This window comes from Phoca vitulina, unplaced genomic scaffold, assembly GCF_004348235.1.
Source record: "Phoca vitulina isolate PV1807 unplaced genomic scaffold, GSC_HSeal_1.0 scaffold3, whole genome shotgun sequence".
In the NCBI taxonomy this organism is placed as follows: Eukaryota; Metazoa; Chordata; class Mammalia; order Carnivora; family Phocidae; genus Phoca; species Phoca vitulina.
Window position 1 is genome coordinate 12,884,995 of NW_022589706.1, and position 16,380 is coordinate 12,901,374.

The window sequence follows — 16,380 nt, forward strand, 5'->3', positions numbered from 1 at the left end:
CCAACCTCTTAAGATTGGGGAAGCAGTTATAAATGAGGTTTTGTAACAACCTAAAAATAACTTCACAGCAGCCACAAAGAGACTCTTTATTCGTTACCACATTTTCTGCCACCCTTCCACTGTGCAGAAATGACCATATCAAAAAGCTCTGTAGTGAAAGGCTGTGGATGTGATGAAGTGAGCAGTATTTTTAGCACATGCCCTGTTCCAACTGCAAAATATCTTCGAATGTTCGTGGAATTCGTAGCCGTCTTGGAATGGATGGCATCATCAAGTAGAGTTTGCTGTCATTATTCTTACTATAGTTCCCCTCCAAGGGGAAGACAGTCTTGGCCTTAGCTATTTGCAAACACTGTAAAATAAAAACAGTTGCTTTCTCTGTTTATTAAATCCTCCAGGGCATTGTTTTTTGGGCTCTGTCCCAAGAAATAAAAAAAAAAAAAAGCAAAACCAAAAACCTGTTAGGTGGTCAAATAAATTTCGGAATAGTTGCACCTTTAAGAACTTTCTTGGAAAGTCACAATGTGCTCATTTGCATATTTAAAATTCATAGTAGATCTGCTCCAAAGGAGTCTTTCAATTTAATTTAACATAATTCTTCCCTTTATGGACCTTGTTCAGGTAATACTAGATAACAGTAAGGAATCACTGTTCATTTTGTTAAGCATAACAGCGTCTGTAGTGGGTGGTATGATGAGCTACCCCGATCCCCCCTTCAGAAGTTCAAGATTATTCCCTATGCAGCTGGGAGTACTGCCAGCTAAACAGGCACCTGCTATGTGCCCTCTCCAGAAATTGCCTTCAAATTGCTGTTGGCTGAAGACAGACACCTTCTCCCAGGTTATCCCCACTTCCTAGGAACAGCCTGGTCATTTTGCAAGCATCACAGGAGTGTGAAGGTCAAACTTTCTGCCCCAAACTCGGGACAACTGAGAAGTGCTCAGCTCTGTAGCTTTCTATGGGGGCCAGGGGATCCTTTATAGAGCCTGCCTATCGGCTCACTCTGGCTTCCTTTCCTTCCCTCCGGCAGACGCTAATCCTGAAAATCCTAATAAGCTTTCTGCGGGCTACTCCTCATCTCAGAGTTTGCTTTCTAGGAAACCCAACCTGCGACATTGGCATGGGGGAAATTTTTTACACATCAGAAATAAACCCTGAGGAATTTAAGGATGAGATGATATGATGTCTCACGATTGCAAGGGAAAAAAATGTGTGGAAATTGACGGAAGAAGATTGGCAAAATATTAATAATTGTTGAGACTGAGCAACGAGCACATAGAGGTTCTTTGAAACAGTTGTTTTTTGTATGTGTTTGAAATTCTCTATTATAAAGTGTTTTTAAGATATTATCACCGAAGCTTCCAGAGAATTCTCTTTTCAAGTAAAACTGCTATCATCTTGGGGCAGATTTGATGCTCTTTTGGTCTTAACTAGGACCTACATAGGCCCGGGAAGTTTCCCAATCATTTCCTATGGCACGGAATAATTCCACTGACTCTGGGTCTGAGTTCTTCAGACAGGCCTCATTAGTGCCCATGAAAAGGTCACAGATGCTAATGAACAGCCAGCTCCCTGCAACCAACTGCAGAACTGGAGAGGCTTGGAAATCAATTGTTGCCTGATGATAGACCCACCCTCAAGGTTACCTAAGCACGCAGCGCTGGCTGGACAGAAAATGCCCTCAGACGTAGGAAAGGGAGTGGAATGCTGTAGAAAGCCTCAGGACACCAGACCAAGACAGCAGAACCAATTAAGCATCTGAGCCGCCACTTGGACAGTTGGAAACCGAGAGTGTAATTACTTCTCATCGGGAACATTAGCCTTTCCTTGAAATCCTGGGAAATGACCTGAGGGCAGCTCCAGGGGACTTTGTAAATAAGAAGTAGAATGCGATTCTTTGCCTCTCGGACCCACATAGCCCAGGATGGATTTGTTAGCATCTCATAAACGGAAGAATAAGACTATTAATGATGGAAGGCAGACCAGGCGGCTATTAGGGTTTTTTTTAATCTCCTTAATTAAGACTCCCTTTCTTGGAGTAGCCTAAAGTGTTCAGCTCCTGCTCACTAAGCCATCTGCTCTGCTTGCAGTTTCCCCCTCATTTCCTCCCAGAGGAATCTTCTGAGCTTCCAGACACGAGGAGACCTGCCTGGAGCTGGATTTGCATCTCTAACTGAATCTATTTTAAGGTTCTTTTGTGAACCTAATGGCTATCTCCTGTCATTTCCTACTTTCAGCAACTGATTGTGTCTCCTCTGAAGACTGGGGAGGGCCCAGTTCTCCCCCAGGGTTTCTGTTTGACGTCGACAGACACTCGCCGCCATAGAAACCGTCTGGCACGGCAACATGTATAAAACCTTCACCTTCATCCTTCAGGGTCAGGAGGAAACAGGTTGCTCCAGAACCTTCTCTGCAGCCCGTTTCACAGACAAGTCCCTCATTCAAGAGCACCTTTGGGCCAAGAGCTGCGTAGTCTCTCCCGGGTCCAAATTGTTCCTCTGATTTATCAGACCCTCTGTGACCCAGCGCCTTCCTCCTTCCTGAACCTGCGCTTCACTTTCCAGCGCGAGCCATGCTGGCGTCATGCCAGCTCCTAAACATGCCAATCACATCGCCTCCCTTCTTTGCCCTTTGCACTTCTGTTCCCTTTCCCTGAGACGTTCTTCTCCTGGTCACTGTTGCGTGATTGGCTCCTTCTTGTCATTTACATCTAGGCTGAATGTCACCTCCTCAGAGAAACCTTCCCTGACTGCTCAGACTGAAGTGGCCACCTCGTCACTGTCTAGCACATCACCCCATTTTTAAATATATATATATTTTTAAAGATTGTATTTATTTATTTGAGAGAAGAGAGAGAGAGAGCATAAGTAGGGAGAGGGGCAGAGGGAGAGGGAGAAGCAGACTCCCCACTGAGCAGGGAGCCTGACACGGGGCTCCATCCCAGGACCCTGGGATCATGACCTGAGCCCAAGGCAGACACCACCGACCGAGCCACCCAGGCGCCCCACATCACCCCGTTTTAATTGTCTACCCAGCACTGATATTTTCACTTGTTTATTTCCTGTCTCCCTCCCCCTCAACCGGTGTGGCAGCTCCACAAGAGACTTGAATCTGCTCGCTCACTGCTTGCCCACTGTGCCTGCAACTGGGTCTGGAATGCCATGGGTGCTTCAGAAATAATTGCTGGATTAATTAATTATTAATTGATCCTGTTTTTTATTTCATCTTCCTAACAACGCTAAAGGTGCACTTGATTATTCCCTTTACCAAAGGAGTAAAGGGAGGTTTAAAAATGAAGTAGCATGGACAAGGTCACTCAGATCTCGGGAGGAACAGGTTCAGGATTCCAATCCATGGCTGATTCTACCTTCTCCAGCAGTCAGTTCTGTGAGGTCTCAGGTGAGATGTGAGAACAGATCAGTGTGTGTCTGCAACATCTACGGATGTAGTTTTGCTTTGTTCCTGGGATGTGTGGCCTACAGTGCATGTTAGAGACCATTTCATTTTGTGCCCCTCCTCGTGCTAGGGGACATGCCAGCCCACAAAGGGAGAGTGATTGGCCCAGGGCAAACACATAGCAGCCAGAAGCAAACCTCAGACTGGGTCCCCCTGACTCCTCATTCCATGCCACGAGCCACCATATATGGTTGCACAGGTCATACCTACCCGGAGGTGATGAAGGACAGCTGGGCAGAGGCCAGACTCCAGGGGCACTCAGCACTCCATGCCAAGCACCCACATGGGCCTCTATGCGCCTTCCCAGAGGGGATGCCATTTTCCATTTTATACATTATTAAACTGCCTGCCATCTCTTTGTTTACTCGCTTCCTCAGAGAATTCGGAGGTCTAGAAGTAAACTCTTTCCAGCCTCTTGGACACTAGAAGTTTTTGGAAAAGCAGCTGAAGGTGCTGAAGTTATTCATCTTAGAGGGATGAGCTGTTAGCACTCAATCAGTTGCTGACTCATCACTTCCCTTCCTAATTAATAGATGGATCTAACTGTGCAGTATTGTAACTAAGCAGCACTCTGGGAGTTCACAACCATAAGATGCTATTATACAGAGCGACCCCGGGTTTATGCTTCTTCTGTGTCCAACATTTTTCTCCCTTTTCTGTCTCTTCCCCTTAGGACATTCTTACCCAAAAATAAAATCCCACTCGGGAATCCACGATATTTGATGAGTAAGATATAATGAGCATAGGCCAGGCATCTTCCAATTCTAAAGCATGTTAAAATAAAAAAAAATAAAAATAATAAACCTCTAAAAGGCGATGTAGCAACATATGTACAATGCTTGTCTTTAGGGGTGGGGCTAGAAAAGAATTCTTTTCCCTCTGCATCTGTCTATAGTGATCTCCTATAGGAAGCATGTATAACTTTCATAGTGAAGGAGGAAACACTGTATCTTTGAAAAGACAGTGAAATAGGAAGGTAAAGCAGTAGCTGATAACAGCTGCAGGCTAAGATTTGGAGCCACAAGCAGAGTTGGCTTCAGCCAGCTGAGCAGCACAATGTAATACAATGTGAAGTTTTTGCCATTCAAAGCAGGAATCAAACCAGGGTCCTTCCCTCAGGACAGCAGAAAGATAGCAAAACCTGGAGCTGGGAGGGGGTAAAAAACCAGACCCCAAAGAGGGAATTATTTTTAAAAGCACCTTTGATTTGGATGGCAGGCACATTACTCTGTCCTTAAGGCAATGTCACTGGGCTCAGCCTCACCGCCTTCCGGCAGGTGGCCAAACCCAGCAGGCTCCTCATGGATCATTTGGCGCCGTTTGTTTCCTTTGTGCTGTCTCCTATCAAATAGTGAGCAGGGGAAGGAGCCCCGGGAAGGGCTCAGAAATGAATCCTGAAGAAAAGGGTGTGTCAAAATGAAATCATAAGGCCGAGAAAAACCCAGGCAAGACAGAAGAGAAAATGTTCTCTGTACTCTTAAACAAGTGGGAAAAGCAAGAGTTGAAAGAAAGGCACAGCAACCCTTTTGCTTTTCTATTTGTAAATATTTTCTTCGCCTATGCCCCCTCCCACCGCCCTCCAAGAAAGTCTGGAAACAAAACTTTTACCGAACTGTGTCCGCAAGACTTGCTCCAACTTCTCCTACGCCCGCACAACATCTAGGAGTGGAGGTAAGACGATGTCAGCCAACTTGGGTTTCACGGCCCCCCGTGATGCAGTGTCAGACCTGGGGACTTTCCTGGGGCATCCGGCAACAGAGAAAGCACATAGGTTTGTTGATGAAGGCCTGCTAAGGGTATTGGAGAGATGGAAGCTCGGGGCCAGAATTTTCAGTAAAAAAACACAAGCCCCCAGCTAGAAGTGAGAAGCCAAAGGAAAGAAAGAAGGAAAATTCATGACTTTTCCACGCAACAGGATGCAGTTACACGGTGCTGCCTCTACTTGGGTGGTGGCGCTGTGATGTGTGGTTGGCTTGGCTGGGGTTAAAAATTGGTCCAGGGACTGATTCAGGGTTGGCAACTTTGGCAGGAGGCTCAGGTGAGTCTTACAGACCTCAGCAAAAGAACCCTCTGAGAGGGGAAAACAGCCACGCCCAAAGAGAATGTAGGCTTTCTGAGACTCATTTATTCATTTCCTTTGACTAACTGTATTTGGGACCTTGGGACCTTGGGCCAGGTGCTCAGAATACAATAGGGATCAAAAGCACAGGTGTGCTCACCCCTTTGCTCCCCATGGAACTTTCTAATTAACCAAGAAGGCAGATATTAATCATATACAAATCATATACAAAAAGTCGGAATTCAAACCACAGTTAAGTGATACGAAGCATTGTGGCGTTGGAAGGCATATCCATTAAAGCATGATCCTCACTACCTGAATCCTGAATTGTTGAAAAATACAGAGGATTCGGGCACATAGAGGTGGACAAAAAGCTGTCCTGCAGGGTGGGGTCAGGCGTGCGGCACCAGTGGTTGCCTGGCTCCAGCATGCCTGAGGTTTGAGCTGCAGGAAAGACACACTTACCTAGCAGGACTACACTGAACAGGTGTGGAAACAGGGCCCGGAAAGGCTGCACCGGTTATTATCAGACACCAACGGGACCACTCACCCCACTGCCTGAGGGGATCAGGGCAAGGCTAGAGGCCAGGACTGTTCAAGGAAAACTCCTCCTCTTGGATTGCAGGGGTGGGAATAAGAATTCTTCCCCTACATTTACTGTATTTTGTTCTCTTAAACCATGGTCAGTCAGGGTTGTGTGGCCATGTTCCTCGGGAGGGCTCAGCAAACTGTGCCATCCAGTTCTGACCTTCAGAAGTCTAGAACCCAATGCCATCTCTGCTTATTTGAGTATCTTCCTGGGCACCTTGAGGGCACTTTGCTCCCAGAAGATCTTTAGATGGCTCTGAAGAATATAGTAATAAAACTATACCCATTTTCTATTCTATTTTCCATCCAAATTGTATGAGCTATTAACAAATATATGGTCTCTCGAGGGTGATGCCACCGTTTGAGTGTTACAGTACACTCAGACCTTGGCCACAGCTAATGCAGTTGACATACCCAGGGCCAAACTCAGGTCACGTGTTGGGGAGTGACCTCTAAGAGCTTGTGGATAAGCTTCATTATCCACATGGATTATTACAAACCCAACAGTAATGGTTTCCTAACTTGTTCTTTAATGATATTCTAAATAACAGCCTCACCTAGGTCATACTCAGATGATTTAAAACTAGAAGCTCTCACACCCAAACTCTCTGCAGTATACATGGTGCTTTCTAGTATTTTGAACCCCTGACTTACAGACTTGGCAGAAAAACCATGTAAATGCTAAAATAACTGTTCTATCCACTAGATTCTTAGGTGTATGAACTTAGACGGTGTTGGGAAAACTGGACAGCAACATGCAAAAGAATGAAACTGGATCACTTTCTTACACCATACACAAAAAGAAATTCAAAAAGGATTAAAGGCTTAAATGTGATACAGGAAACCATTAAAGTCCTAGAGGAGAACACAGGGAGTAACCTCTGACATCAGCTGTGGCAACTTCTTACTGGATATGTCTCCAGAGGTAAGGGAAACAAAAGCAAAGATAAACTATTGGGACTTCATCAAAATAAGAAGCTTCTGCACAGCAAAGGAAACAATCAACAAAACTAAGAGGCAACCTAGTAAATAGGAGAAGATATTTGCAAATGACATATCTGTAAAGGGTTAGTATCCAAAATATGTAAAGAACTTATAAAACTCAATACCCAGAAAGCAAATAATCCAGTTAAGAAATGGGCAGAAGACATGAACAGACATTTCTGCAAAGAAGACATACAAATGGCCAACAGACACATGAAAGATGCTCAGCATCACTCAGCATCAGGGAAATACAAATCAAAACTATAATGAGATATCACCTCACACCAGTCAGAATGGCTAAAATTAACAACGCAGGAAACAACAGATGTTGGTGAGGATATGGAGAAAGGGGAAGTCTCTTACACTGTTGGTGGGAATGCAAGCTGGTACAGCCACTCTGGAAAACAGTAAGGAGGTTCCTCAAAAAAGTTAAAAATAGAACTACCCTATGAGCCAGCCATTGCACTACTAGGTATTTACCCAAAGGATACAAAAATGCTGATCCAAAGGGATACACACACTCCAATGTTTATAGCAGCATTATCAACAATTGCCAAATTATGGAACCAGCCCAAGTATCCATCAACTGATGAATGGATAAAGAAGATGTGGTATATATATGCAATGGAATATTACTCAGCCATCAGAAAGAATGAAATCCTGCCATTTGCAACGACATGGATGGAGCTGGAGAGTATTATGCTAAGTAAATAAGACAGTCAGAGATAGACAAATACCATATGATTCACTCATATGTGGAATTTAAGAAACAAAACAAACAAACATGGGTGGGGATGAAAAGGAAAACCAAGAAACAAACTTTTTTTTAAAGATTCCACTTGTCTATTTGACAGAGAGAGAGAGAGCACAAGCAGGGGGACAGGCAGAGCGAGAGGGGGAAGGAGACTCTCTGCTGAGCAGGGAGCCCGACGTGGGGTCCGATCCCAGGACCCCGGGATCATGACCTGAGCCAAAGGCAGACACCCAACCAACTGAGCCACCCAGGCACCGCAAAGACTCTTAACTCTAGAGAACAAACTGATGGTCACCAGAGGGGAGGTGCACAGGGGGATGAGTGAAATATGTGATGGGGATTAAGGAGTGCACTTGTTGTGATGAGCACCAGGTAATGTACGGAAGTATTGAATAACTTAATTCAACTATATTACATTGTAGGTTAACTCACTAAAATATAAATAAAAACTTGGAGGAAAAAAGAAAGTGTGAACTGGGAAAGATTCTCTTTTTCTTCTTATCAATTTTTTTTAAAGAGCTCTGCTTGCTCTTGAGGCCTGCACATATAAAAGTGCTAAGCCCAGCACCACTGAACTATGTCCTGTGCGGATCACCACACAATGTAATAGAATGAACTGCACTCAGTGTGAACTAACACCCAGTGTAGAACTGTGAACTGCCTGCTGTGTGAGCTAATATCCAGTAGGGTAATGTGAAGTACATACAGAACTAATACACAGCAGAGCAGTGCAAACTGCTAAACAGTGTGAAGTGATTCAGTGGAGTAGTGTGAACTAGCACACGGTATATTATAGTATAGTGTGAACTCTAGTTCACGCAGTGGAGTAGTGTGAACCAGCACGCGGTACGTTATAGCACAGTGTGAACTCTAGTTCACGCAGTGGAGTAGTGTGAACCAGCACGCGGTACGTTATAGCACAGTGTGAACTCTAGTTCACGCAGTGGAGTAGTGTGAACCAGCACGCGGTACATTATAGCACAGTGTGAACTCTAGTTCACGCAGTGGAGTAGTGTGAACCAGCACACGGTATATTATAGTATAGTGTGAACTAACACACAGTATATTTGACCCTTGAGCAAATGGGGAAGAGGGGCACCAATACCCTGCTCAGTCAAAAATCCATGTGTAACGTCTGACTCCCCCAAAATAGACTACGGTTGATCAGAATCCTTACTGATAACATAGTCAATTCACACGTATTTTGTATATGTACTATATACTGTATTGATACAATACACTAAGCTAGGGAAAATATTATTAAGAGAATCATAGGAAAAAATACATTTACTTAAAAAAAAACACATTTACCAAAAAAAAAAAAAACCATTCATTGTACTGTATTTCACAAAAAATATCCACGTAGAAGTGGACCCACGCAGTGCAAACCCATGTTATTCAAGGGCCAACTGTATAGGAGTGTAAACTGTTAGTGTGCACTAATACACAGAGTAGTGATATGAACGGATAAACCATGTAGACAATTACACAGTGTAATTGTGTATATCCTACAGTGGGAACCACCATACCTAGTAGTAATAGCAACCATCACACACACAGTAATGTCTCAGTACCACGGTGTTAATACCACACAGTATCTTTCTATGCAGGTCACACAATCTTTGAAAATATTCCATAAATCTAGAAGGACTCCAAAATAACAGTTGATACTCAAGAAAGCTTTCACTAAGTTGTACTGTCCTGATAGTTTTCAAACGTCCTCCTCTTCCAGCAGCCTATTACAATCATACTTCCAACTAAAGATTCCAAAATAATTATTGTAGTTTCACTGGAAATTTGATTTGGAGCATTCTTATTAACAGTAAAATGAAGCAACTCAAATAGTGACACTAATTCTGTGGAATATATAACGGATAAAAGGAGTGTGCTAGGCTGAGGACATCTCCAACAAGCACATCAAAGAACAATACATACAGCATGATTCTGGTTCCTAAAAGAAACAAACCCGGGAAAAATAAAACAAGATGAAATCAGAGAGGGACACAAACCATAAGAGGCTCTTAATCACAGGAAACAAACTGAGGGTTGCTGGAGGGGAGAGGGGTGGAGGGATGGGGTAACTGGGTGATGGACATTAAGGAGGGCACGTGATGTAATGAGCACTGAGTATTATATAAGAATGATGAATCACTGAACTCTACCTCTGAAACTAATCATACACTATATGTTAATTAACTGAATTTAAATTTAAAAGAAGAAACCAAAAAAATTGTGAGACAATCAATTACAGAATTCATAGTATTAGAAAGAACAAAACTTCCTAGTTCCTTAGCATAAGCATAAGCTTTTCCCAGAAAAAAATCATTTCAAGTGAGACTTTATTAATGGGACACCAGGTGCTATGGAAGGCAATGTTCTCAGAGGCAAAGGCAATGAGAAGTTTCAAAGGGTCTTTGAAGTGACTTTCTATAGACGTTGAAGGTAAAGCTGCACAAGAATTTAAGGAAAGCAATTCCCAAAAGACTAAATGAGCTAATGCTACGTGCGTAACATTCTGGTGGCACAGCTGGATGATGACAGAATGCAGACTGCCTGGGAGGGAGATGGAATGCATATTCCATACCCCATGCCCTACAAGTAGTTTGCCCTCCTTCAGGAGGGCAGAGATCTCAAAGTTGGCTCCCCTCTGACCTAGAATACAAAGATTCTGAGTAGCTGATTGGAGACATCTCACTTGAGATAATACACAGTGATTAAATGAATAGACCGGGTTACAGGACTGTATTTAAGAAGGAAACACTTCTTGAGTTTCATAGTAATTGATAAGACAATGGACAAATTACTTAGTCTCTTTCAATGGGGACAATAGTAATTGCCTTGCAGGGCTGTTACCAGCACCTAGAAATTCACCTGGTCGATAATGATAACCAATGATAATAACACTAACAGATAACAACAATAATAGTAACAACAGCTATCATTTAGAGTCCTTCTATTATGCACACACGTACATACTAAGCCCTGTAGATATATCTTCCTTAACCCTTATAATAACCCAATATTCTCAATATTTTCTCATTTCTTCAGAAGAAGAAACAGACCCAGAAAGTTAAAACAACTTACTGAGGGCACAAAGTTGGTACTTGTCATGGCCAAGTCTGAATTCAAATGTCAGCTCCAACACCGACTAGCTATGTGACCTTGGGTAGGTTATTTAAATTCCATATGCCTCAGTTTCTATATCTGTGAAATGGGATAATAACAATCCTTCCTTCATGGGGTGGTTGTAGGATTACATGAAATAAGAGACATAACATGTTTAACACACAGTAAATCCTCAATGAATGACAGGTTTCCATATTATATAAACATCATATGGGAAAGAGTTAAGGCTAACACTTAATAAAAATGGAGGCAAGCGCTTAACCAGAATTTACACTTGGATCAAAGGCTACCTGAGCTTTTGCTGGGAAGCAAATTACAGTAAAACTAGACTTTTCCTCAGGAAGCAATATCAAAAAAAAAAAGAAGAAGAAGAAGAAGAAGAAAGAAAGCAGCAATATATCTGATGGAACATATGAACAGCATTTAATGTAGTCTCCAACGTTTTATGAATCATAATCGCCATTACCAAGGTAACTTTTAGGGCCCTAGTTGAATATTACAGCATTCATCAAGGCACATTAGGCCATAGAAGGAAGTATGATACCAAGGGTCCTCCATTTGCAAGGTTAATGTAAGTGATGAAGGTCCCATTTCTCTCTAAATATTATAAGAATGTTCTTGTACTATTTCCATTATTTCTGCCATATGTGCATGTAACATGTTTTAATGTTATAAATTTTCTCCAAGTTGAATCACTTTTTACTAATTCAGGTTCTACTGAACTACTAAAAAGGAGTACCATCCATAATGAATATCTGTCTCTGTGGACCATGACCTTAAGAAAATCAAGATGATACTAAAATAGAGTTTATGAAAAACCAAGCAGCAGGCTTACATTTTAAAGACACCGTTGAACATTGAGGCATTGAAATGGATTTGGATTCCAAACACTGTTGGGAACCCTTCTATACTTTCCTTCAAGTGATCAGCTTTAACCACTACTGGGACAGAGAAACCATGACCTCCCAGAGCCAATCATTTTATCTTTGTACTCAGATTCACTATGAGATCAAAAGTGTGCCTCCTCAATGTAATAGCCTTGATGTGTCTAACTCAGGACAATTTTCTTGCTTCTTACAAAATCTAAGATGTTATTATATACACTTCTTTCTGAAATGGGACAAAAGTCTATTAGTTATCAGGAAAACATGAATTAAAACCACAATGCAAAATTACTATACACTCGACAGAATGGCTAAATTTTAAGAAGATGGACAATATCAAACGTTGGTAAATACAGAAAACTCTATCGTCATAACCACCATAGCAAGTAAGTATATACACATACCCTGTATAAAATATTTGGCAGTATCTATCAAGCTAAACCCATGTCTATCCTATGACCCAGCAATTCCATTCCTAGTTAAACACCCAACACAGTTGGGTTTCTATGCTCACAAAAATGAAAACAACCTAAGTATTCATCAATGGTAGATAACGCATGTAATGCATAATTAAATTGTAGTATATTCACACCGGGAAAGTTACACAACAGTAAGAGTGATCAATCTACGAGCGCCCAGAGCAGAATAGATGCATCTCACAGATATAATATTGGGGGAGAATGACAACACAAATGAGTTTTTACTCTTTTATTCCACTTATCTAAATTTCACTTTTTCCACATGTGTAATTCAATAACAAATTCTACAGGTACAAAGAATATCTCTGTTTCTGAGATTGCATATTTACCACCTTATTTCAGAAGGTTCTGACCATAATGATTTTCTATACATATATTATTTCATTTGCTCATATTTGACACACATTGAATCATAATTTAAGTGAATTTAAAGTAAGGCATACTGGTTGAAATTTGTAAATAAAACAATTAAACCTTTCTCTAAGTTATATATATACTTTTTGATATTGGCATCTCTAGTCTTTCTTTGGACAGAATTCCACTGTTCTCAAATTTAAAATATGTTCTCCTACTAAAAAAAAAAAAAAAAAAAATAGCGTTACTTGAAATAATTAAGTCTCTATTTTTAAAAACGTAATAATTTAGTGCAGGGATGGCAAATATCACGTAACACACAGCCCACCACCCTCCACTGTAATGCTCACAGCCGACACGACAAACCAGCCACAAATTCTACTCCATTCTGTTGAGCTTGACCCCGCCTCTGTCTTCTAGTCAAACAGCACTTCAGGAAGGTACGAGGTAGAGAGCAAAGTTAATAGAATAAATGGGAATACCTTCATTTTCCATCCCCTGTTGGTTTGACCCAAAGCCGTCTTTATGCTGCACATTCGCCCTCCTGTTCTGCTCTCCCATCTGGACTCGTCCAGGCCGGTAGGGCAGGGAGAGGAATCCAAGCTGCCAGGGGGGCAGATGCACCTTTTCTAGTTCGAGGTCCTTCCCAAGCATCATCGCCAGAGTAGACCATGCGATTGAACGTGGATGTGCCACTACATGATTTATTTCCTACACTGGCTTCCATCAGGGTCAGCAGGAGAAGGGAAAGGTCAGCTACACATGGGGGCTTTCTCCAGAGCTCAGCACCGAGAAGTCCCTTCATACCTAACCCAAATTCTTCCCCTTTCTCTGGTGGTGACCAAGCCCTTTTCAACTCCTCTCCAGACCTTCCCTGCAGGAAGACTAACAAGACCACACGTGGACCTACCTCTCATTACTCCTCACTTCTCTTGCGGATGTCCTTTCTCATTATAAGATTATTATAGTCAGCTGATGTCTCTTAAAAACAGGGCCACAGGGGTGCTGTGGCCAAGCCCTTTGACCCACTTTAGTCATAGTCTTTCTGTGCTCTCAGCTACTCTCAACTGCATGCTGAAAATATGCAAACTATTCCATAGTTGGCATGTTTTCTATTTCTCCCTTTACAAGGTCTAACCTGAACGTTTGCTACTAAACTTCCCAAATTTATCTCCTTGATGCTTTCTTCCCCCTCTACATGTTAGCATTCCTCTGAGCAAGACCTCCCACTCACCACAAAGAGCTGGCACAGGCAGACGCTGCTGGCCCCTTACCCCAGCTTACTGCGCACATTCAAAAGCCCTTCACCTTGTGACCCCCTCACTTCCTGCGCTTAGCCTCTTCACTCTTGCCCACCTGTCTGGCTTCAGATTCACCCCTCCGATCATCCAATCTGATTTTGCTCCCGTGGTCCCAATCATGTTGCTCTTCTGAGACACTAGCGTGCGTTTGCCCACAGGACTGTGCAGAGGGGTGGTTTGTCGACATAATAATCAGAGAAGGAATAATAGAGAAAAAGAAATGCTGCGAGCATGAGGCAAAGACGCCTGGTTTTTTAAGCAAGAGATGACTGAGCTTTCCAGCCCCTCTGGGCCTTCCAAAGCCCTAAAAGACCTTATCACCTACTGGTTTCCTCCTGGCTCACTCAGCTCCACTACAAGAGGCTCATCACAGCTTCCAGAACACATTAGCCCTTCTGGGCTTTGGTACTTGCTATTCCTTCTCCCTCGGGCATCTGCATGGCTTCCTCCTTCATGTCTTTATTCAAACATCCCCTTCTCAGGGAAGTGGTCTCTGATGATCCCATCTGAAAGATATGATTCCACTCCCCCTGCTTCCCATCCCCCTTTCCTGCTTTCCCTAGTGTTTACCACTATTTGTAATGGTATATATTTTAGTAGGAGTTACTGATCTTGCTTATCCAACTGCCTCCCCTTTTGGAATGTAACGCCCATGAGGAGAAGAATTTTGCCCCCTTTCTTCACTGCTGTGAAGAGCAGCGCCTGACACATTAGGCATTCAATACATATTTGTTGGCAGAATAAGTAGATGACCTGATAATAAAATGTTGGAGCAGGAAGGAAGGAAAAACCTATTATAATGGTTCCTGGTCATCTTGGGCTGCTATGACAAAATACCTTGGACTGGGTGGCTTCAATAGCAGACCTTTATTTCTCACAGCTCTGGATGTCTGGCAAATTCAAGTTCAAGGTGTTAGCAGATTCTGTTCCTCTGAGGGTCTACTTCCTGGCTAGTCAGCGGCTGTCCTCTTGCTGAGGCTCACATTGCCTTTCCTCTGTGAGTATAAGTGAAGAGATCTCTCTCTTTTCTTCTTCTTATAGGGTAGAAACCCAATCATGGGGACCCCACCCTCATGACCTCATCAAAACCTAATTACATCCCAGTGGCCCCACCTCAAATACCTTTACATGGGGATGGGGGATGAAGGGGGGCAGGGGGCAGTGGGGGTGTGTGGTTAGGGCTTCAACATAGGAATGAGGGAGAGGGGATGCAAACATTCAGTCAGTAACAGAATATAAGCTTGACAGCAGGGATTTTTGTCTCTTTTTGTTCACTGATGGAGTCCTCACATCTAGAATAGTGCCTGGCATATAATAATCACTCAGAAAATATTAAATAAGAACAGGAGAAATTGTAATGTAACTGCTGAGCTAAAATACAATGGCCATCACCAACTCACAGAAGTGTCACAGAAGTGACAATATATGGGATCAGATTTTTATTCTCCAAGCATCATAGGGAGTTTATCAAGACTATCAGTTAGGATGCTGGCTTTTATGCTGCTAACAGAGACCCAAGTAAACTGCGGTTTAAGCCAGAGGGCCAAAAATCATGAGGTAGATAGAGGTATGTTTCTCTCTTGCATAATAATTCAAACTGGTATAGCAGTTCCATTCTGCTAAGTCCTCAGAGGTCAGGACACTTGCTATTTTGTTGCTCTCTCATCTTTAAGGTGCCACTGGGCCTCTGGTCCAGGGTGGCTTCCTTTCCTTGTCTCCAACACGGAGAAGGGGAGGGGGGAAAGGGACGGAGCTGCTGCTTCCATTTCAGGGCACCCCTGCAAGTTATATCCAGTTACACCCATCAAGGGCACACCTAGAAGCTTTGCTCATATCCCATTGACTAGAAATGAATCATATGGTCGCATCCAGCTATAACTTAGAACAGAAAATGTAGTCTCTCTTTTGAGATGTAAATCTGGGCTTTTATTATGATAGAAGAGGTGAGTAGATCTGGGGGAGAACGAGCAGTTTATGCCACAGCATGCAGTTTAAAATGACCATGTAGAATTAAGATATACATTGTATAATTAGTTATTACACTTGATCTTAGCCAAAAGGCCGAGAAGCGATGTATAATTAGTTATTAAAGCTGGATTACGCACAGAGTTTCACTGTACTATTTTCTCTACCAATGTTTATGTTTGGAAATTTCATAGTTAGGAGTTCTAAAAATTAATTGCATCAGCATATATTATGGGATTTTGTTGGAGTTTGAGTTAAGAAGGAGGATTTGTCAAGGTTCAGTAAGAAAACAGTAACAAACAGAGGCTTAAAAGTGCCTGCACATGGGGCACCTGGGGGGCTCAGTTGGTTAAGCATCAGCCTTCGGCTCAGGTCATGATCCCGGGGTCTTGTGATCGAGCCCCACTTCAGGCTCCCTGCTCAGGGGAAG

The 16,380-nt window shown here is 42.7% G+C and overlaps 1 pseudogene; it reads right to left on the reverse strand.

The window, feature by feature from the left end:
• Positions 1-15,927: 15,927 nt before the first annotated feature.
• LOC116630368 lies at positions 15,928-16,058 on the reverse strand (annotated as a pseudogene).
• Between the last annotated feature and the right edge of the window lie 322 nt (positions 16,059-16,380).